The sequence below is a fragment of the Salmo trutta genome, chromosome 14 (assembly GCF_901001165.1).
Source record: "Salmo trutta chromosome 14, fSalTru1.1, whole genome shotgun sequence".
In the NCBI taxonomy this organism is placed as follows: Eukaryota; Metazoa; Chordata; class Actinopteri; order Salmoniformes; family Salmonidae; genus Salmo; species Salmo trutta.
This window is the reverse complement of record NC_042970.1, coordinates 54513904-54538763: the sequence shown is the minus strand read 5'-3', so window position 1 is coordinate 54538763 and position 24860 is coordinate 54513904. Positions and strand designations below refer to the sequence as shown.

General features: G+C 43.4%; 1 protein-coding gene across 4 annotated transcripts in view; it reads left to right on the top strand.

The window, feature by feature from the left end:
- Positions 1-24860, top strand: part of pmepa1 (prostate transmembrane protein, androgen induced 1) — an 89789-nt gene that overhangs the window by 24292 nt on the left and 40637 nt on the right. The window contains exon 1 of one of the 4 annotated variants that reach the window (XM_029776422.1): positions 1128-1147. The exons of the other annotated variants lie outside the window; for them this stretch is intronic. The gene's annotated coding sequence lies outside the window, so the exon portion shown is untranslated. Of the gene's footprint in view, positions 1-1127; positions 1148-24860 lie in introns of those variants that run through there. 4 annotated transcript variants of the gene reach the window in all.

Here is a 24860-nt window from a genome sequence, read left to right as displayed (position 1 = left end):
GTTTTCCAACTCTTAAACATTTTAGAAAAAGGCTTAGTGCCGTTATGCGTACAAGGTGAGGTATTGAAAACAGGGGTGTCAATAATTTTGACCCCTACATTTTTTGATTAGATTTTTATTAGTTGTTAAACAAAATCTCTTTCTCAGAGCAATTGTGTTCATATAAAATAATATAGTTGGCAATTTTTTTGGCGCATACAATATAGTTCAGTATTTGAAAAATGTATTTTATACAGTCATTTTTGCTAGTCTTTATTTTTACATTTTAGTCATTTAGCAGACGTTCTTATCCAGAGCGACTTACAGTAGTGAATGCATACATTTCATTCATTTAAAAAAATAAACATTTATTTTTTGTATTTTTTGTACTGGCCCCCCGTGGGAATCGAACCAACAACCCTGGCGTTGCACACACCATGCTGGCGTTGCACACACCATGCTGGCGTTGCACACACCATGCTGGCGTTGCACACACCATGCTGGCGTTGCACACACCATGCTGGCGTTGCACACACCATGCTGGCGTTGCACACACCATGCTGGCGTTGCAAACACCATGCTGGCGTTGCAAACACCATGCTGGCGTTGCAAACACCATGCTCTACCAACTGAGCCACAGGGAATCCTGTGACAAGGGTGTCAGTCATTTCAGACCCCACTGAGTATTCAATATGGTACCCCTTTGTTAAGCGACTGACCACCCCTTTCTCTTCCCAATTTAAAAACAAAGGATCCTTCACTGCCCATCTGGCACGAGTTCTCACACTTGTTAAGCAGAGGTTCTCCCTCTATAAATACAAACTCCCTCTGTCACTCCAAGCCCCCTCCCTGCCACCCCTACCTCCTCTACAGCATACACTTGTAGTCACACTAACCTTCTCCCGCCGCCCAGTATAAAAGTCACAGATCACATGGGGGTAGAGGCCTGCATTCCCGTGGGATGCCCACAGGACCTGCGGGTCCTGATAGAGATCATTGCGACACGGTCTGCATTTTTCATGCTGCGGGTGGGAGTGGGCATTCAGACAGAACTTTGCTATGAAAATATTTTTGTTGTCCCCCAGATTATTTGGAAATGGCCGTCTTTCTGCTTTGGATTCGTTAGCCGAAGGCCTCAAACACACCTACAGCGTTATTGCTCAAAATGGTATGTAGCATCATCTGGATATGTGTGCAACAAAAGTTCAACATTCACCTTCTGCTACCCCTTTCTGTCAAGCCGTCTGCACATACAATTTGAATCATATGTTCAATAAATCCAAAGTATGCACCACACAGAACGCACTGCAACTGCCTCTGCAACACAATGCTGCAAGGCAAACGGAGCGTTCCATTGTAAAAGCAACTTAGATCACATGAGGGCCCTCGCTATTTTTATACCCATTTACAGGTGGTGTCTCTTTGTAATTTAATTATTAACTACAGTGGCTGACTGGCTCGTAGCCCCGGGCTCTTGTCTGACACTGAGCCAGACTGTCTTGGACAAATGGCTACTACTTTAGCAATGAAGGCTAAAGCTGACCTAAGTTCAGGTTAGTGTTTTATGGCCTAGTGGTGAGGGTTAGGATTGAATAGATCTAAACTGAGTGTAGGCTACTGTAGATCTCTGTTTTAAGGGTCCTTTCTACTTGTACCATGCCTTCGGAAAGTATTCAGACTAGAGGTCGACCGATTAATCGGAATGGCCGATTAATTAGGGCCGATTTCAAGTTTTCATAACAATCGGTAATTGGTATTTTGGGACACCGATTTGCCGATATTTTAAAAATATATATATATTTTTACATTTTTTTTTATTTTTGATTATTATTATATATATTTTTTAGTATATATATTTTTTTATACAACTTTATGTAACTAGGCAAGTCAGTTAAGAACACATTCTTATTTTCAATGATGGCCTAGGAACGGTGGGTTAACTGCCTTGTTCAGGGGCAGAACAACAGATTTTTACCTTGTCAGCTCGGGGATTCGTTTTCGGTTACTAGTCCAACGCTCTAACCACCTGCCTTACATTGCACTCCACGAGGAGCCTGCATGGCAGGCTGACTACCTGTTACGTGAGGGCAGCAAGAAGCCAAGGTAAGTTGCTAGCTAGCATTAAACTTATCTTATAAAAAACAATCAATCTTAACATAATCACTAGTTAACTACACATAGTTGATGATATTACTAGTTTATCTAGCGTGTCCTGCGTTGCATATAATCGATGCGGTGCCTGTTAATTTCTCATTGAATCACAGCCTACTTCGACAAACGGGTGATGATTTTGCACCAATGTACCTAACCATAAACATCAATGCCTTTCTTTAAAATCAATACACAAGTATATATTTTTAAACCTGCATATTTAGTTAATATTGCCTGCTAACATGAATTTCTTATAACTAGGGAAATTGTGTCACTTCTCTTGCATTCCATGCAAGCAGTCAGGGTATATGCAGCAGTTTGGGCCGCCTGGCTCATTGCGAACTGTGTGAAGTCCATTTATTCCTAACAAAGGCCGTAATTAATTATGACATAACATTGAAGGTTGTACAATGTAACAGCAATATTTAGACTTAGGGATGACATCCGTTAGATAAAATACGGAACGGTTCCGTATTTCACTGAAAGAATAAACGTTTTGTTTTCGAAAGGATAGTTTCCGGATTCGACCATTTTAATGACCAAAGGCTTGTATTTCTGTGTGTTATTATGTTATAATTAAGTCTATGATTTGATAGAGCAGTCTGACTGAGCGACGGTAGGCACCAGCAGGCTTGTAAGCATTCATTCAAACAGCACTTTCGTGCGTTTGCCAGCAGCTCTTTGCAATGCTGCAAGACTTGTGCTGTTTATTACTTCAAGCCTATCAACTCCCGAGATTAGGCTGGTGTAACCAATGTGAAATGGCTAGCTAGTTAGCGGGGTGCGCGCTAATAGCGTTTCAAATGTCACTCGCGCTGAGACTTGGAGTAGTTGTTCCCCTTGCTCTGCATGGGTAACGCTGCTTCGAGGGTGACTGCTGTCAATGTGTTCCTGGTTTGAGCCCAGGTAGGAGCGAGGAGAGGGACGGAAGCTATACTGTTACACTGGCAAAACTAAAGTGCCTATAAGAACATCCATTAGTCAAAGGTATATGAAATACAAATCGTATAGAGAGAAATGGTCCTATAATTCCTATAATAACTACAACCTAAAACTTCTTACCTGGGAATATTGAAGACTCATGTTAAAAGGAACCACCAGCTTTCATATGTTCTCATGTTCTGAGCAAGGAACTTAAATGTTAGCTTTTTTACATGGCACATATTGCACTTTTACTTTCTTCTCCAACACTTTGTTTTTGCATAATTTAAACCAAATTGAACATGTTTCATTATTTATTTGAGGCTAAATTGATTTTATTGATGTATTATATTAAGTTAAAATAAGTGTTCATTCAGTATTGTTGTAATTGTCATTATTACAAATAAACAACAACAAAAAAAAATCGACCGATTAATCGGTATCGGCCTTTTTTGGCCCTCCAATAATCGGCATCGGCGTTGAAAAATCATAATTGGTCGACCTCTAATTCAGACCCCTTCACTTTTTCCACATTTTGTTACGTTACAGCCTTATACTAAAATGTATTACATAAATGTTTTTCCTCATCAATCTACAAACAATATCCCATAATGACAAAGTGAAAACAGGTTTTTTTACATTTTTGCAAATGTACACTACCGGTCAAATGTTTTAGAACACCTACTCATTCAAAGGTTTTTCTTAAATTTGTACTATTTTCTACATTGTAGAGTAATAGTGAAGACATCACAACTATGAAGCTTGACAGCTTTGCACACTCTTGGCATTCTCTCAACCAGCTTCACCTGGAATGCTTTTCCAACAGTCTTGAAGGAGTTCCAACATATGCTGAGCACTTGTTGGCTGCTTTTCCTTCTCTGCGGTTCGACTCATCCCAAACCATCTCAATTTGGTTGAGATCGACGGATTGTGGAGGCCAGGTCATCTAATGCAGCACTCCCATCACTCTCCTTCTTGGCAAAATAGCCCCTACACAGCCTGGAGATGTTTTGGGTCATTGTCCTGTTGAAAAACAAATGATACGCCAACCCATCTGGTTTGGGATTAGTGGGACTATCACTGCAGAATGCTGTGGTAGCCATGCTGGTTAAGACTGTTAAACAGCCTTGAATTCTAAATAAATCACAGTGTCACCAGCAAAGCACCCCCACACCATAACACCACCTCTTCCATGCTTTACGGTGGGAAAAACACTTGCAGAGATCATCCGTTCACCCACACTGCGTCTCACAAAGACGCGGCGGTTGTTACCAAAAATCTCCAATTTGGACTCCAGACCAAAGGACAAATTTCCACCGGTCTAATGTCCATTGCTTGTGTTTCTTGGCCCAAGCATGGCTCTTCTTCTTATTGGTGTCCTTTAGTAGAGGTTTCCTTTCAGAAATTTGACCATGAAGGCCTGCCTGACTCACACAGTCTCCTCTGAACAGTTGATGTTGACATGTGTCTGTAACTCTGAAGCATTTATTTGGGCTACAATTTCTGAGGCTGGTAACTCTAATGAAGTTCTTGACGTTTTCTGTATTGACTGACCTTCATGTCTTAAAGTAATGATGGACTGTTGTTTCTCTTTGCTTATTTGAGCTGTTCTTGCCATAATATGTACTTGGTCTTTTACCAAATAGGGCTTTCTTCTTACTACCCCCCTACCTTGTCACAACACAACTGATTGACTCAAACGCATTAAGAAGGATATCAATTCCACAAATTCACTTTTAACAGGGCACACCTGTCATCATAGCAAAGGGTGGCTATTTGAAAAATCTCAAATATAAAATATCTTTGATTTGTTGAACACTTTTTTTGGTTTACATGATTCCGTAATGTGTTATTTCATAGTTTTAATGTCTTCACTCTTCTTTTATAATGAAGAAAATAGTCAAAATAAAGAAAAACCTGAATGAGTAGGTGTTCTAAAACTTTTGCCAGGTAGTGTATAAAAAATAAAAAACATACCTTATTTACGTAAGTATTCAGACCCTTTGCTATGAGACTCGAAATTGAGCTCAGGTGCATCCTGTTTCCATTGATTGTCCATGAGATGTTTCTACAACTTTATTGTAGTCCATCTGTGGTAAATTCATTTGATTGGACATCATTTGGAACGGCACACACCTGTCTATATAAGGTCCCACAGTTGACAGTGCATGTCAGAGCAAAACCAATCCATGAGGTTGAAGGAATTATCTGTAGAGCGCCGAGACAGGATTGTGTCGAGGCACAGATTTGTGGAAGGGTACCAAAAAAATGTCTGCAGCATTGAAGGTTCCCAAGAACAAATTGAAGAAGTTTCAAACCACCAAGACTGTCCCTAGAGCTGGCTGCCCAGCCAAACTGAGCAATCGGGAGAGAAGGGCCTTGGTCAGGGAGGTGACCAAGAACCTGACTCTGACAGAGTGACCATCGGAAGAACCTTCCAGAAGGACAACCATCTCTGTAGTACTCCACCAATCAGGCCTTTATGGTAGAGTGGCCAGACAGAAGCCACTCCTCAGTAAAAGGCACATGACGGCCGGTTTGGAGTTGGCACCTAAAGGACTCTCAGACAATGAGAAACAAGATTCTCTGGTCTGATGAAACCAAGATTGAACTCTTTGGTCTGAATGCCAAGCTTCATGTCTGGAAACCTGGCACTATCCCAACAGTGAAGCATAGTGGTGTCAGCATCATGCTTTGGGGATGTTTTTCAGTGACAGGGACTGGGAGACTAGTCAGGATCGAGGCAAAGTACTGAGAGACCCTTTGAAGAAACCCTGCTCCAGAGCTCTCAGGACCTCAGACTGGGGCAAAGGTTCACCTTCCAACAAGACAACGAACCTAAGCACACAGCCAAGACAACGCAGGAGGGGCTTTAGGACAAGTCTCTAAATGTCCTTGAGTGGCCCAGCCAGAGCACTTGAACCCCATCAAACATATCTGGAGAGACCTGAAAATAGCTGTGCAGCAACGCTCCGCATCCAACCTGACAAAGCTTGAGAGGATCTGCAGAAAGAATGGGAGAAACTCTCCAAATACAGGTGTGCCAAGCTTGTAGCATCATATCCAAGAAGACTCAAGGCTGTAATCGCTGCCAACGGTGCTTCAACAAAGTACTGAGTAACAAAAACCAGTGGCAAAAAAGACCCCAACTCCAGCCTCTAAAAACCCACTGGGTTTGCCTTCAAATTGACTTTGACTGTAAATCCATAGGTGGATGCCAGCAGCCAGCTCAGTGCTGAATAGCTCAGAAACAAAGCTGATCTCATTGGAGGTTTCACACTGGATGCCAAGAACCAAAGTCTGAATACTCATGTTTTTTATTTTTATTTTAATACATTTGCGAAAAATGTCAAATAACTATTATAGGGTATAATGTGTAGATTGATGACGGGGAAAAAACAATTGAATCCATTATCTAATATGGCTGTAATGTAACAAAATGTGGAAAAAGTCAAGGGGTCAGATTACTTTCCAAAGGCACTTTATGTTCACAACCTATGCCCTTACAGTAATAGGTTCCATAGAGTTAGCATGGCTAAGCTAAGTGTAGCTACACTCTCCAGCTTGCCTCTTTTGAATGTTAGCCAGCCACAATGACTCTCAGTCAGTGGTTTGCAGGTCCCAGAGTCAAGCTAGCCTTGCTATAAACAGAACACCATGTGTTGCAAATAGAGCCCAGTGGTGCTATCACCATTGAGCACTCATTCATTACACCACCTCTCTTATTCTCTCTCTTGTTCTCTCTCTGTCAGTGTCCGTCCTGTCCCCCTCTACCCTCCCTGTAGCAGATCCCCCTTGCTGTTCTCCCAGTGACTTTGGTTCTTGGCATCCAGTGTGAAAGCTCCAAGGAGATCAGCTTTGTTTCTGAGCTATTCAGCACTTTGAGCTGGCTGTTGGCATCCGCCTATGGATTTACAGTCAAAGTCAATTTGATGGCAAACCCAGTATGTTTTTACAGGCTGGTGTTGGGGGGTCTTTTTTTGGCTCTGGTTTAAAAAAAGAAGACAACATATTATTTGATATTCATCTTTGATAGGACACTAAACTCAGATGTTCTCATTTTTGTATAGTGTCTTTTGTAAGTTATACCGTTCATCTAAACAGAGCTTGAAGTTCTGTTTGTTAGCAAGGCTTTTGGTGAAGATGTACATTTTTTGCTGTAGGACATAATTGATCTTGGTCAGTCACTCTTGATTGAAAACATGATTTTAAAGATTCTCATATCTAAATAAATATCTTAAACCATAGTAGTTTCTCCTCACAAAGGGGTTATTCACTGCAGTGCCTGGACAGTGGAGTGGGGCATGGGAATAAGTGGAGATGGGAGGAACGTATGTTGGCACAGAAGAGGGCAACTCCCCATCAGAACAAACCAACCCAAAGCCACTAACAGGCCTTCATTAGTCATTCTGCTAATCACTACCCATGTCTGGTTGCCCCCACTGTGGCAGAAAGGTTGGGGTTGGGCTGTGGGGTGGGGTAGCTATCTGTCCCTCATTCTCTGTCTCCCTCTCTCTCACATTCTGTGTTGTATTGAGCCATATTGGCCCTGAATAGTGCATATGTTCACTTCTGGGAAAGCCCAGAGAACAATGTCCAGCACTCCGGCAGAAAATGTCTCTTTCACATCCTGGGCCCTGGCAGAACACAGCGGAGTCATGGAAATGAAATTATTATGTATCTTAGCTAAGTGCTGGCAATCCTCTTCGACTGTGTGTTATGTAAACTCTTGGCATCTACATTGGTTTTGTGTGTTTGTCTTTGTCTTTGTATGTAATGCTGCCCAGGTTTGCAATTGAAAATGTCCTGAGAATGGAATTATAGTTGATGAGGGAGATTTTACTTCCCATGAAAATATGTAGCACAACTTGCACTGGAGCTCAATGTATCTGACATGGGTAGCAATTAATTTAATCAAACAAGCGAAATGTCGGTATAGGGACAAAGTGGAGTCTCAATTCAGCGGCTCAGACACAAGACGTATGTGGTAGGGTCTACAGGCAATTACGGACTACAAAAAGAAAACCAGCCACGTCACGGACACCGACGTCTTGTTTCCAGACAAACTAAACACCTTTGCCCGCTTTGAGGATAATACAGTGCCACCGACGCGGCCCGATAACAAGGACTGCGGGCCCCCCATCTCCTTTTCCGTGGCCGACGTAAGACATTTAAACGTGTTAACCTTCGCAAGGCAGCTGGCCCTTACGGCATCCCTAGCTGTGTCCTCAGAGCATGCGCAGACCAGCTGGCTGGTGTGTTTACGGACATATTCAATCGCTCCCTATCCCAGTCTGCTGTCCCCTTCAAGATGGCCACCATTGTTCCTGTACCCAAGAAGGCAAAGATAACTGAACTAAATTACTATCGCCCCGTAGCACTCACTCATCATGAAGTGCTTTGAGATCATATCACCTCCACCTTACCTGTCACCCTAGACCAGGGGTGTCAAACGTCCGGCCCGCGGGCCGGATCAGGCCCGCAAAGGGGTTTAATCCGGCCCGCGAGATGGTTTTGTAAAGTATAAAAATGAGCTGCAATTTTTCAATAAAAGAAACTGCTGTTCCAATTGCGTCCACTGGATGGCGCAATAGCAATTGTGTTAAGCAAGCAAACCGTTTATAACGGAGCAGAGCAAGTAGGTCAAGCAAGTGCAGCCAGTCCAGATGAGCTACTTTGTTTTGCCCGCGATATTTATTACGGCTTCTACTTTTAACATTTTGTGCTTTGGCACCATCATTGCCCCAATATGTCTCTGTCAAAAAAGAGAAAAGTGGACGCAGAGTGCAGAGTGTTCCAAGAAAAATGGTCATCCTCCTATTTATCCACGGAATTGAATGGGAAAGCTGTATGTTTGGTGTGTTCACAGCATGTTGCAGTGCTGAAAGAGTATAACCTTCGTCGCCACTATGTGAGTCTTCATGCCGACAAATATGACAACTTTCAAGGACAGCAGAGAAGAGAGAAGGTGAATGAACTGTTGGCGGGTCTGAAGAAACAGCAGTCTGTGTTTACTCACAGCCGAGACATCAGTGACGCTGCAGTGAAAGCTAGCTACCTCATTGCTAATGAAATCGCAGTGGCTTCAAAACCATTTAGTGAGGGTGAATTTGTAAAAACATGCATGATGAAGGCAGCGGAGATTGTGTGCCCTGAAAAGCGCCAGGCTTTTGCAAATATCAGCCTGACAAGAAACAAAAAATATCAGCCTGACAAAAAAAGTAAAGTCATTTATTGGGTTTTCAGTTGCAATTGATGAAAGTACGGACATTACAGATGTTGCACAACTGGCCATTTTCATCCGCGGACTTGATGACACATTGACCGTCACCGAGGAGTTCGTGGAGTTGGTGCCGATGACAGATACAACGACAGCAGCTGATATTTTCTCCGCACTCGTCGGCGCGCTGGACAGGGTCGGAGTGGACTGGTCCCGCGCTGTCAGCCTGGCTACAGATGGTGCGCCCTCAATGATCGGGAAAAAAGCAGGCGTTGTGACAAAGTTCAGAGAGAAAGTGCAATCTGCAAATGGAGGACGTGATTTTTGGACTTTTCACTGTATTTTGCACCAGGAGGCTTTGTGTTGCAAGTCATTAAAGATGGATAACGTCATGAAGGTGGTCATCCAAACTGTTAATTTCATCCGATCCAGAAGCCTGAATCACCGTCAGTTTGACAGCCTTCTCAGAGAGAAAGACCACATCCATGGCCTGCCATACCACACTGAGGTAAGATGGTTAAGCCGAGGTGCTGTGCTTAGGCGTTTCTTTGATTTACGAGAAGAAATTGAACAGTTCATGGAAGAAAAGGGCAAACCAGTGTTAGAATTTCATTCCGCAGAATGGATGCAGGACCTTGCATTTATGGTGGATGTTACAGAGCACCTGAATAACTTGAACAAACAGCTGCAAGGGCGCAACAAAGTCGTCACGCAGTATTATGACAGCATACGTTCTTTCAAGTTGAAGCTGTCATTGTGGGAGACGCAACTCGCCGGTGGTGATGCAGCTCACTTCCCCTGTCTGAAAAATGTGTGCGCGACCCAACATGTGGCAGACATGAAGCGGTTCAAAGATAAAATAACGGCACTGTTACGGGAGTTTGAGCAACGCTTTCAGATTTTTGGTGAACTGGAGAAAGACTTCAACGTTTTTTGCTCGCCATTCACCGTGAATCCCTCTGATCTGCCCGTCAGCATCCAACTTGAAATAATAGACTTGCAGTGTGACTCGGATATGAAGGGCAAATTTGCCGCAGCTGGCTTGGACACATTTTATCAGAATCTCTTGCCAGGTTACCCCAACTTGACAGCCCTCGCTGCAAAACTGTTGTGCATGTTTGGAACCACATATCTTTGTGAGCAAGTTTTCTCTGTAATGAGCATAAATAAAACAAAGCTGCGCTCAAGGCTCACGCACAAGCACTTGAATCACATCCTGAAGTTGGCTGCCACTCAGGATGTGACGCCTGATATTGATGTGCTGGTGAAAGCTAAAAGATGCCATGTATCAGGAGTCAAATAAACTATGCAACCCCACTTAAAGTGCTGCATGAGACACCCTGATATATTTCTGTGATCTGTGATATACTTCTGTGAATCACTGAGGCATTGTGTGTTTGTGTGTTCTTTTTCTTTAGAATTTTCAAATAAACTTGAGGTGTTTTATGATTAATAGTGATGTTGTGCTTGCACTATTGTGGACACGCTGTCCTCAGGCTCCAGCTTTATGTTTTATGTTGATCGTATTAAAACAAAGAAAACAATCTGAAGTTGTTGTTTTTAAGTTATATATACCATGATTTTACCGGTCCGGCCCACTTGGGAATAGATTTTCCTTCATGTGGCCCCTGAGCTAAAATGAGTTTGACACCCCTGCCCTAGACCCACTTCAGTTTGTATACCGCCCCAACAGGTCCACAGATGATGCAATCGCCATCACACTGCACACTGCCCTCTCCGATCTGGACAAGAGGAATACCTATGTAAGAATGCTGTTCATTGACTACTCAGCATTCAATACCATCATACCCTCTGAGCTCATCATTAAGCTGGAGGCCCTGGGTATAAACCCTGCCCTTTGCAACTGGGTCCTGGACTTTCTGACGGGCTGCCCCCAGGTGGTGAAGGTAGGAAACATTTCCACTTCGCTTACCGTCAACACTGGGGCCCCACAAGAGTGCGTGCTCAGCTCCCTCCTGTACTCCCTGTTCACCCATGACTCCATGGCCATGTACGCCTCCAACTCAATCATCAAGTTTGCTGACGACACAATAGTAGTGGCCTTGATTACCAAAAACTACGAGACAACCTACAGGGAGGAGGTGAGGGCACTCGGGGTGTGGTGTCAGGAAAACAACCTCCTCAACGTCAACAAAACAAAGGAGATGATCATGGACTTCAGGAAAGCGCAGAGGGAGCACCCCCCTATCCTCTTCGAAGGGACAGTATTGAAGAAGGTGGAAAGTTTTTTTTTTTAAATTTTTTTTTTTTAAGTTCCTCGGCGAACATATCACAGACAATCTGAAATGGTCCACACACACAGACAGTTTTGGTGAAGAAGGCGCAACAGCGCCTCTTCAACCTCAGGAGGCTGAAGAAATTGGGCTTGTCACCAAAAACACTGACAAACTTTTACAGATGCACAACTGAGAGCATCCTGTCGGGCTGTATCACCGCCTGGTACGGCAACTTCACCGCCATCAACCGCAAGGCTCTCCAGAGGGTGGTGCGGTCTTCACAACGCCTCACCGGGGTCTAACTACCTGCCCCTCAGGACACCTACAGCACCCGATGTCACAGGAAGGCCAAAAATATCATCAAGGACAACAAGCACCCGAACCACTGCCTATTCACCCCTCTACCATCCAGAAGGCGAGGTCAGTACAGGTGCATCAAAGCTGGGACCGAGAGACTGAAAAACAGCTTCTATCTCAAGGCCATCACACTGTTAAACAGCAATCACTAACTCAGAGAGGCTGCTGCCTACATATACTCACTAGTCACTTTAAACAATGCCACTTTAATAATGTTTACATATCTTACATTACTCATGTCATATGTATCATGCCTATGCCTCTCGGCTATCGCTCATCCATATATTTATATGTACATATTATTTTTCCATCCCTTTAGATTTGTGTGTATTAGGTAGTTGTTGGAGAATTGTTCGATTACTTGTTAGATATTACTGCACTGTCGGAACTAGAAGCACAAGCATTTTGCTACACTCATTAACATCTGTTAACCATGTGTATGTGACCAATACAATTTGATTTGATTTGAATGTATGGCAGGGCACGACATTAACGCTTGTCCAGGACACATAAAAAAATATATATATAAAATGTTGGGCAAGCAGAATTTAGATTTAAGCTGTCCGAATGGGAAAGTAAATACAAATCATACAATATAAAACAATTACTCTGATCAGAATTGGATCAGTGTCCTCCAGATGCAATGTTTTGCACCGTGTTCTACTATTTCTGCAGATTGCATTGACAGGCATGAGCAGTCTTTTTCAATTACCTTTTGAGATCAAATCACCAATTACCTTTTGAGATCAAATCACAGAGCTGCATGTAGCCTCGTGTGCACTTTTGTTGATATTCGTTGCTAGTTTACGTTATTTGCCCAATTTATATAATTTTTGCAGCAGCAGGTGGGTCATTGCTACAATGCGGTGCCTTTTCTGTCCCCAGGAAATATTTGTTCATGATTATTGTATTTAAGATTTTCTGTGTCCCTGGTTTCACTTTCCACCATGTTTTTATTTTTTATTCCACTTTAAAAAAAAATAGCCCCTTCCCAGAATGACATCACATTCAGGAAGTGTCATAATGCTGGCCTTCTAGGCAGAGTTCCCATCTTAATCTTGTCATTTTATTGGCCAGTCTGTGATGTGGCTTTTTGCAACTCTGCCTAGAAGGCCAGCATCTTTGAGTCGCCTGTTCACTGTTGACGTTGAGACTGGTATTTTGCGGGTACAATTTATTGAAGCTGCCATTTGAGGACATGGGAGGCATCTGTTTCTCAAACTAGACACTCTAATGTACTTGTCCTCTTGCTCAGTTGTGCACCGGGGCCTTCCACTCCTTTCTAATCTGGTTAGAGACAGTTTGCGCTCTTCTGTGAAGGGAGTAGTACACAGCGTTGTACGAGATCTTCAGTTTCTTGGCAATTTCTGACATGGAATAGCCTTAATTTCTCAGAACAAGAATAGACTGACGATTTTCAGAAGAAAGGTCTTTGTTTCTGGATATTTTTGAGCCTGTAATCGAACCCACAAATACTGATGCTCCAGATACTCAACTAGTCTAAAGAAGGCCAGTTTTGTTGCTTTAATCAAAATAAGTTTTCAGCTGTGCAAACTTAAGTGCAAAAGGGTTTTCTGATTAATTAGCCTTTTAAAATTATAAACTTGGATTAGCTAACACAACGTGCCATTGGAACACAGGAATGATGGTTGCTGATAATGGGCCTCTGTACGCCTATGTAAGTAATCCATTACAAATCGGCCATTTCCAGCTACAATAGTCATTTACAACATTAACAATGTCAACACTGTATTTCTGATCAATTTGATGTTATTGTAATGGACAAAAAATGTCCTTTCCTTTTAAAAAAAAAAAAGGACATTTCTAAGTGACCCCAAACTTTTGAACGGTAGTGTATTATAATTAGTGTTTTATTAGTGACTCGAGCTATTAGCACCAGGCAACATGACTAACCTAGCATTGCAGTGTATGATTTAGCTTGCACCATTGCTAGCTCCAAAGTAGATCCTTCACCATTTAGGCCTAGATTTTTAGTAGTCTTGAATCTTTGTGCAGTAATTAGCTCTATTTCTAGTCTATTACAATTTTATGTTGAGCCCTATGGTAGCTTAGTGCTCAGCCAGTGCAATATTTGGCTTTATCACTAGCTTAGAGGCTAGCTTGCTAGTGCCCCTCACTGCAGGTGAACCTGAAACAGATTTTCCGTTACCTGAGCTGTTAATGGTGTCCGACCGGTGAGTGAGTGAGTGAGTCTCCTTCCCTAGCTGCTCTCGACTGGCCTTTGTTTAGCAGTCTAGACATGATGCAAAGGGGAATACAGTAGTACCACGACTCAGACAGACACTGAGACCTCCTAACCCCTTGCCTGTCACTCCCAAAAGTCGTCCGGGCCTAATATATTCATGTATGTGTGTAGGGGGCAGGGACATGGGAAATTGGGCCTTATATGTGCTATGCATAATCTGCATACTAGATGAGGTTATAGAGGGGCCCCAAGCATTGGACTGGTGGCATAGCCATGTTTTTCCCACAAATTTGAGTTCAGCCATTCAGGTTTTTTTTGTTGTTACTGCCCGTGTGATATTTTAGCCTTTTGAAATGGTTAAATGGTTACTGCATTAGATTACAGCAACGACTGAGGTAAAAAACGTATCTGTGTCATGACTCTCAATATAACTTTACAATGGCTACACACACAGAACTACAATTCTCTTTTGTGACTAATATAATTTTGTAGGAATGAATAGAAGGTACAGTGCCTTTGGAAAGTATTCAGACCCCTTGACTTTTTAAATTTTGTTACGTTACAGCCTTATTCTAAAATTGATTTAAAAAAAATAAAATCAGCAATCTGCACACAATACTCCATAATGACAAAGTGGAAAAGTTTTCGATTTTTTTTGCAAATATATACATTTTTTACAGATACCTTATTTACATAAGTATTCAGGCCCTTTGCTATGAGACTCGAAATTGAGCTCAGGTGCATCCTTTCCATTGATCATCCTTGAGATGTTTCTAGAACTTGATTTGGAGGATTGTGTCGGCACAGATCTGGGGAAGGGTATCAAAACATTTCTGCAGCATTGAAGGTCCCCAAGAACACAGTGGCTTCCATCATTCTTAAATGGAATAAGTTTGGAACCACCAAGACCCTTCCTAGAGTTGGCCTCCCGGCCGAACTGAGCAATCGGTGTAGAAGGGCCTTGGTCAGGGAGGTGAACAAGAACCTGATGGTCACTCTGACAAGCATTTCGTTACACTCGCAATAACATCTGCTAACCATGTGTATGTGGCCAATAACATTTGATTTGATTTGACAGAGTTCTAGAGTTCCTCTGTGGAGATGGTTGTCCTTCTGGATGGTTCTCCCATCTCTGCAGCACTCCACCAATCAGGCCTTTATGGTAGAGTGGCCAGACGGAAGCCACTCCTCAGTAAAAGTCACATAACAGCCCGCTTGGAGTTTTTCAAAGGCATCTGAAGACTCTCAGACCATGAGAAACACGATTCTCTGGTGTGATGAAACCAAGATTGAACTCTTTGGCCTGAATGCCAAGCGTCACGTCTCTGGAAACCTATCACCATCCCCACATTGAAGCATGGTGGTGACAGCATCATGCTGTGTGGATGATTTTCAGCGGCAGGGACTGGGAGACTAGTCAGGATCAAGGGAAAGATGAACAGAGCAAAGTACAGACAGATCCTCAATGAAAACCTGCTCTAGAGCGCTCAGGACCTCAGACTGGGGCAAAGGTTCACCATCCAACAGGACTACGAACCAAAGCACACAGCCAAGTCAACGCAGGAGTGGCTTCCGGACAAGTCTCTGAATATCCTTGAGTGGCCCAGCCAGAGCCTGGACTTGAATCCAATCGAACATTTATGGAGATACCAGAAAATAGCTGTGCAGCAATGCTCCCCATCCAACCTGACAGAGCTTGAGAGGATCTGCAGAGAGGAATGGTAGAAACTCCCCACATCCAGGTGTGCCAAGCTTGTAGCGTCATACCCAAGCGGACTCGAGACTGTAATTGCTGCTAAAGGTGCTTCAACAAAGTACTGAGTAACGGGTCTGAATACTTATGTAGATGTGATATTTTATTTTTTATTTTTTATGCATTTGCAGACATAAAAAAAAAGTTTTTACTTTGTCATTATGGGGTATTGTGTGTAGATTGAGGGGGGAAAACTATTTAATCAATTTTAGAACAAGGCTGTAATGTTACAATGTGAAAAAGTCTAGTGGTCTGAATACTTTCCGAATACACTGTATACACTATAGGACAGTGGTGTGCCTGAACAAGTCACATTCCTCTCTCCATGTAACTCAGTGGTAGTAATAACACGTATAACAAAGATGAGAGTTATAAGGCCTAACCAGTTTTCCAGTCCTCTTATATTGTGTAGTAGGTTGTATTGTCTGTGAACATTCTTCTCCTATGTGTGGCTATGAGGGCTGTCACCTAATAAAACCCAACTGGTCACACAGACCAGAGCAAGAGGCCCCAGGTCCCACCTCCCAGTCCCATCCACCTTTCCCTCTATGATGATTGGCTTAGGAATTCTGATGTATGTAAATTAAGTTTTGCATATGAAACCAGGCTTGCCGTGCATCAGAGGGGAAATGGGAAGGTCTGGGGGAAATTGAAAAAGGGTGGGGTTAGGGTGTCTCCTGGCAACCTGGCTGTGTCTCGGGGGGAAGGTCATTGGTTATTATGGGGTGGCACCCCTGCAATCAAAGCAAAGGGTTCATTGTCAGAATGACTGGGGGTTGGGGGTGAGCAGTGCTTTTGTGGTGGGGGTAGTTTTTGTTGCCCTAACACCACAGAGCTAGCCTTATCAGCCCTACCACCCCCTCTGTTCTCTACCCCTGTTCTTTAATATTACACTCACAATTGCAGCCATCATTTCAGAAATACTCTAATTTAAAAGTATTTTCCCACATCCCCCACAATCGTTTTAAAACCCACAACATTTCCTTTCAATTTTGTCCTCCCAGTGGAGGAATACATGACATGACACAAAATGTTCCTCGATACTAGTCTGCGAGAGATGGTTTCAGTTGCTCAAGTTTTGTCCTGCCCCAACATCTCGCCCAGAACCATCCAGACGGAAGTCATCTGAACTTGAGGCTCAGGCATGAGTAAGCGCTGACAGAGTTGAAAGTAAAGCCCTTTCTCTCCTCCCCTCGAACGGAGCTATAAAAGTTTAAACCCAGGAAGCAGCCCTCTGGGCCCGATGTGCTCTTCCTGAAACTGACTCATGGCTGCTTGATTTGCCTCCGTATGGAGCAGAGAGGGGCTGCTGGCTGAGGTTTGTGTGCGTGCGTTCATGTGTGTGTGTCCATGTCAGTGTGTGTGGGAGTGTGTATGTCCCAGCTCCTAACCTCCCAGCTGGGGCATTGTGCAGAGTGCAGCTGAACAGACTCACCCAGACCATCCTGCACAGTACAGAACGCTTAGCTGTCTGTGTCCAGTGTGACGGATCAATCTCATTAACCATAGTCATACACATCCGCTTCCTGTGTTCTCTGCCCTATGTGGCTAACTTGGGTAGCTTACATGGACCATTTGCAGAGATTTTGACTCTTTCCAGTGATGCGACAAAACCATAACCCTTTATATTGCAATCAAATCGCCTTGTTTATTATAGCCCAAAACTATGGGAGAATAGTGAAGCGGAGAGATGCGTAAACCTTAACCCTGCATTATTCATTAAGGGCAACATGGCTGTTCAAACCTAATGAAGTTTAGTTCAACCGCCCAAGGATAATGTCCTCTGAAATCTTAAATGGCAAGTGTAATAATATTTGCACAACCCTGGCTCCCCAAGGTCCTAGCTTGACGATTGGACATGTATTATGCATTGCTTTTTAGCACAGCCGGCTTTGCAATTGTCTAAATTAATTTCCTTTTTAATTACCATTAGGCTGTCTGCAGTTAGCGTCAGCGGCTAATGTGCGGCCTAAAGAGGTCAGAGTGAGGTAAAATTCCCCCCTCTGTTTTTTTCCCTCAAACTTGAAATTCTTATAGCATTCTACAGTTTATTTAGGAGACAATCTCTCAAAGTTATTTTTACCTGGTTTTATGTATTTTGACTTTCATGATTTAACGAAGGCCTAAAGCTTATTGAGGACTTATTTCCCCTTCCTTTTAAGCCGGTAAGTCTGTTGCTTCCAACTAGAATAGGGGCAATTCCACTGTAAGAGAATGATTCTAAGACTCAGATTTTTCACTTTAAAAGTATGCCAAACAAAAAACATTGATTGCAAAGTTAAACTATACAAGGACTACAATTCTCACAGAACATTTTACACAAAACATTGCAGATGTAAAGTTTGGTAACAGAATGATTGTAAACTCTTCCTTGGTTTGTGACCATGTGTTCTAAAAACTCTTATATCTACTCTGAATTAAGATTCAAAGATGTCTGCAGAAGGATTGGGATGTCAGCAATGATATGACATGTTGAGTTTGGAAAAATATATTTTGGTTATTGAACTACTGTAAGTGAAGTGGATTAACACCCGGTAACAGAGTGATGGTAACAGAATGACATCATGGGTCCCTGATCTGTACTATACAGAGATGCATAATTATGAATGTAATTTTCTTCATGGTGATGTATCCTGAATAGGAACACAAAGGTTGAAAAATGAAATATCCTTCTTTTGGGTTTTATTCTACATACTAGCTATTATTTTAATGAGCTCTGCTCCCAGACAAGACCAAATTTAGTTGTTCTAGACCGCACCAAAATCTGTACCAATCATAGATGTCTATGTTTCACAGGTTTGGACAGCAAATCAAAAGTTTAATTGTCACGTGCGCCGAATACAACAGTGAAATGCTTACTTACAGGCTCTAACCAATAGTGCACAAATGGTGTTAGGTGAACAATAGGTAAGTAAAAAAGACAGGCTATATACAGTAGCTAGGCTATAAAAGTAGCGAGGCTACATACAGACACCGGTTAGTCAGGCTGATTTGAGGTAGTATGAACATGTAGATATGGTTAAAGTGACTATGCATATATGACAAACAGAGAGTAGCAGTAGCGTAAAAGAGGGGTTGGTGGGTGGTGGGACACAATGCTGATCGCCTGGTTAGCCAATGTGTGGGAGCACTCGTTGGTCGGCCCAATTGAGGTAGCATGTTCGTTACACTCACTAGTTAAAGTGACTATGCATATATGATAAACAGACAGTAGCAGCAGCGTAAAAAGAGGGGTTGGGGGGGCACACAATGCAAATAGTCCGGTTAGCCATTTGATTACCTGTTCAGGAATCTTATGGCTTGGGGGTAAAAACTGTTGAGATGCCTTTTTGTCCTAGACTTGGCACTCCGGTACAGCTTGCCATGCAGTAGTAGAGAGAACAGTCTATGACTGGGGTGGCTGGGGTCTTTGACAATTTTTAGGGCCTTCCTCTGATACCGCCTGGTGTAGAGGTCCTGGATGGCAGGCAGCTTAGCCCCAGTGATCTACTGGGCCGTACACACTACCCTCTGTAGTGCCTTGCGGTCAGAGGCCAAGCAATTAAAGGACCAGGCAGTGATGCAACCAGTCAGGATGCTCTCGATGTTGCAGCTGTAGAACCTTTTTGAGGATCTTAGGACCCATGCCAAATCTTTTTTGTTTCCTAAGGGGGAATAGGCTTTGTCGTGCCCTCTTCACGACTGTCTTGGTGTGTTTGGACCATTCTAGTTTGTTGTTGATTTGGACACCAAGGAACTTGAAGCTCTCAACCTGCTCCACTACAGCCCCGTCGATGAGAATCGGGGTGTGCTTGGTCCTCCTTTTCCTGTAGTCTACAATCATCTCCTTAGTCTTGGTTACGTTGAGGGATAGGATGTTATTCTGGCACCACCTGGCCAGGTCTCTGACCTCCTCCCTATAGGCTGTCTCGTCGTTGTCGGTGATCAGGCCTACCACTGTTGTCATCTGCAAACTTAATGATGGTGTTGGAGTCGTGCCTGGCCATGCAGTCATGGGTGAACAGGGAGTACAGGAGGGGACTGAGCACGCACCCCTGTGGAGCTCCAGTGTTGAGGATCGGTGTGGCAGATGTGTAGCTACCTACCCTCACCACCTGGGGGCGGCCCGTCAGGAAGTCCAGGATCCAGTTGCCGAGGGAGGTGTTCAGTCCTAGGATCCTTAGCTTAGTGATGAGCTTTGAGGGTACTATGGTGTTGAACGCTGAGCTGTAGTCAATGAATAGCATTCTCACATAAGTGTTCCTTTTGTCCAGGTGTGAAAGGGCAGTGTGGAGTGCAATAGAGATTGCATCATCTGTGGATCTGTTTGGGCGGTATGCAAATTGGAGTGGGTCTAGGGTTTCTGGGATAATGGTGTTGATGTGAGCCATTACCAACCTTTCAAAGCACTTCATGGCTATGGACGTGAGTGCTACGGGTCTGTAGTCATTTAGGCAGGTTGTCTTTGTGTTCTTGGGCACAGGGACTATGGTGGTCTGCTTGAAACATGTTGGTATTACAGGCTCAATCAGGGACATGTTGAAAATGTCAGTGAAGACACCTGCCAGTTGGTCAGCAAATGCCCGGAGCACACGTCCTGGTAATCCGTCTGGCCCCGCAGCCTTGTGTATGTTGACCTGTTTAAAGGTCTTACTCACGTCGGCTACGGAGAGCGTGATCACACAGTCATCCGGAACAGCTGATGCTCTCATGCATGCCTCAGTGTTGCTTGCATCGAAGCGAGCATAGAAGTGATTGAGATCGTCTGGTAGGCTCGTGTCACTTGGCAGCTCGTGGCTGTGCATCCCTTTGTAGTCTGTAATAGTTTGCAAGCCCTGCCACATAAGATGAGCTTCGAAGCCGGTTGTAGTACAATTCAATCTTTGCCCTGTATTGACGCTTTGCCTGTTTGATGGTTCGTCGCAGGGCATAGCAGGATTTCTTGTAAGCTTCCGGGTTAGAGTCCCGCACCTTGAAAGCGGCAGCTCTACCCTTTAGCTCAGTGCGAATGTTGCCTGCTTCTGGTTGGGGTATGTACGTACAGTCACTGTGGGGACGAAGTCCTCGATGCACTTATTGATAAAGCCAGTGACTGATGTGGTGTAAAGTTCAGTAAGGTAAAACAGTCGAGCATATTTCAATACAGTAAAGTACAGTGCAACACAGTAAATTGTACCTCTAGTGTGCTCTATTGTATTATACTAAACTCTACTGCTCTTCTTTACTCTACTGTTCTGTCCAAACTTGTGAAACAGACGTCTATGATAGGTTCAGATTTGGACGGACCATAACTACTTTTCAAGGTCCGTGGACGTCCGGTGATCAGTGGGTGAGAGGGTTGGTTACAGTAAATGGAAGAGAGGGGGCTCATGGGTAGGTGTCTGTAAGAGCCAGGAGAGGTGACATTAACGAGAGAGCGCGAGAGAGAATGGTTGACCTGTTTTCACACTCTTGCTTTGACCCCCACGCGACAAAGAGAAAGATAGTTGTTATGTGCTGAACATAACTAGTATGCCAGTGGAACTGAGGACAGTAGCAGGTGACCCAACTGAAGTTTGTGACTAGTATGAATTCCCATTTGTTCATTCTGTTACCGATTTGGTAACATAATGACGTGTTTTAATCACTTATTAAATCATCTAAAATGTATCAGTAAAAACACTAAGTAATTGGTTGGTCTACCTTCACTCGTTACTTCTGTGCACTTTCATTATCCTCCCTCTTCATGAGGGTGAGAAGTTAGAAAATATCTTAGATGTGTTGGTTTTTGCTAACAGCATGACAAGAAACTAGGCAATATTTCTTAAAATTCCATCTGTTTGAACAGAAGTTAAATCCTCTTAGCTTTCATTTGACAACAAATTTGATGTGCTCGTATGAACTTCACATTTTAGTGCTCATGGGGCTTTTTACATGGAAATGCCTGTAGACTTTCCAGACAGTCACAATGGGAGAGAAATTAGATGGGGGGTTATTTTAAGCTTTCCTGATGATTGTGGTTGAGGAGGATTTTGAATTTGAAGTAAATTGAATCAAGTCAACACCTGTCACTCCCATTCTCTCTGTGAAGTTAAAAATGTCACTTCATGCTTTGATCAAACATTGTTGATTTTAAAGCTGCAATATGTAACTTTTCGCACTTGTTTAGATGGTACAATGATTCTCTACACTACACTTGCTTGTTTAGTCACATAAATGGAAATTAGGCGAACTATTAGAATTTGAACAACCAAGGAAAAGACAGCGATTTCTACAGTGCATCTTTAAATATTTTTATAAGAGTTTGGCTGCAGTCAATTTGCCTGCTAAGCATAGTACCGCATGTCAAACTTTTATGTTGGTGATTGTGTGTGCTCCCGTCTGGTCTGAAGTGGCCATTGTTTGTGGCCTTGTCTAGACTGGCTGCCGACCGGGCTTACTTGCTGATGCAGGCAGCAAACAATGCGGCAAGCTGCTGAATGTGTGTGCGCCCCATAAAGGAATCCCACTCTGAGAGTGAGTGAGTGAGTGAGTGAGTGAGTGAGTGAGTGAGTGAGTGAGTGAGTGAGTGAGTGAGTGAGTGAGAGCTCCTCCCACCACCACCCTCAAAATAGGAAACAGCTGGGACTGTCTAAATACCATACACACTCATCTGAATTGTTCACTATTGTTTGTCTATAGGGGGCGGATGTCTGGTGCCCTTTGCAGATGTTTAATGCAATTTGTTAATTTGTCCTTCCCTTTCTTTTCATAGCTTTCTCTCTTATTTGCCAGAAAAGGCAGCACCCGTAGTGAAACTTCAGAAGTCCTCATTATTGATTCCTGTACAGTTATCGCTAGTCCCCGCACAGAACATATTTGACAAATTGTTTTTGAGGTAAATCACAACCACCTGCTGATGATTGTAATGCTTCCGCGGGTTCATCAACCTAAAACCTTGGAACGGGTGTTGTGACATAACAGAGAGCTTAAACCCGCCAAACGGCTTCCTCTTGTCTTTTTGGGTTGAAAAAGGCTGTGATTCCATAATCTCAAAAAAGGAGGGCTCAGACAAAGAAATGCCTCACCTAGACTGAATTCAGCATGGGCAATTAAGAGCAGCTGTAAACCATCAATCTAGGCCTTTGCAGAACAGCAAATCTCTTCTTGGAAGTGCCTTTCGAGAGCTGCCTTTTTCCTGGGGTCATGTATTGGCTCTCCCAACAGAGGCCTAGAGAGAACGCGATCATAGGGAGTGAGGGAACGAACGAGTGTTGGCCACACACTGGCTCCCGTGCACCTGTGTTCACTTCACGCTGGCAGTGGGGTCTGCTGTGCTTCCTTCATCACTCATTCCATTTCTGCTCCTCCCCCCTACTCCCGCCTACAGCCATAATTCTAACCTGGCACATGGAGCTCTTGCTGTTGTTATTGTTATTTCTCAATCCTGGCAGATGTCTTCATCTCCTGAAATGACTCATTTGGACCTCCGCAGCGCTGGGCAAGAGCACGTAATGAAGTACAACATGCTTCACGGCCGAGGTTCAACCAGTTATTAGAAGCGGTTTATGGGGCTACGTTCAAGAACCAACACAACCCAACTAAATACCAAAAATGTCTTCATAACATTGAACAAAGCTTAACCACACCGGTTGTGTTGTTTAACACCATTGACCTTGTAATCTAAACACATTTCAGACATGTTAGACTTGTTCAAGCTACCATAAATCTGTAGAATAAATGTTGTAAAGCCCTTGGCATATAATGACTAGTTTCCACATTAGGTGTTAAGCTAGTTGCTTTGATGTTGTGACTAATGCCCTATGAGTCTCAGCAGCCCTTGTGGCTGCCTGCCACATGTGTTCAGCTCGCTATGTTTCCTGACCAAAGCAAACAACTCTGCTTTTATTTTTACTCCACATCTGCACCATTTAGCCTTCCCAGTTAGCGCTAGCATGGAGGGCTGTTGTGTATATCTCCAAGCTTGATTATGTGCAAAGACGAGAAGTCCATCCAAGTCCCAGCAGTACACCACCACAAATGACTGGATTTGAGACACGTTTCATTATGTACCTAGAGGGCTTTAGCTCATAAAATTAACGTTCGAAACAATATCGATGAGTCATGGTGTAAACACTGACTATACAGAGCCCAGGGGGAAATTGTGTCGGATGTTGAGCCAAAGTCCACTTTTTTGGATTTGAGAAACCAGCCGACTAATGTGCCTCATCCTGAGCCAAGTAATTTTTTCCATTGGGCGAGCCCTTAGTCGTCAGAGCTGTGGGAATATTTCAGTAAAGTAAATGCTGAGGTTACTGGACTTTTCTCCTCTAATCTCTTGTCTATGTTTAAGGAAAAAATACATTGTTCCTTTTAATGTCTGGGCAGTGTCTATGATTCCAACCCCAATTCAGATCTTCATCGTCCTTCATTCAACCTCACTCATCCGAGCATACATTCATTAAGTGGGATTTGTGTAGCTGGGGTTTGTTTTGTCTAGTTCCCTCCCCAGATGAAAACTAACCAGATTCCTGCCAGGGTAGTTAGACGAGTTTGACTGTGGTGGTGGTGGAAGTGGTGTTCTCTCTCTAGACAGACACTGTTATGTCTGGACGAGTGTTGAGTCTGTCTGCAGCTGCTGCTGACGGGTATGGCAAGTTTTCAGCTCTGGAAAAACTTGGCAGCCATCTGTTTATAGATGAGGCTGCCATGTTGGGGAACGTCTGTGTTCCCTCCAAGAGACAGTTTACACAGCGCAGACCTGGAACATAAAACCCAGCACCTGGAAATGGCCTCTCTTTATCGGCCTCCAAGGCCTCCAGTCATTAGCCGTTTCGTCTGTTCCCACAAGCTCTTAAAGTCAACACTGGTCCAGACTGTTGTTTTTTTATTATCAAGGTGAACGCGAAACATTTTCGCTTGAACTCTTGAACTTTCTATTCTCATTAGAATCCCTTCCTATATACGGCCAGGCTATATTTAATAGTTTTCCCTACAATGTAATTTCTTATGTCTGGACACCCGTTGGCAAGATTAACTGTAGGGAGAAATTCACAGTGGACAGCTTCTAGGTTTGTATGTCTGTGTATATGGATGTTG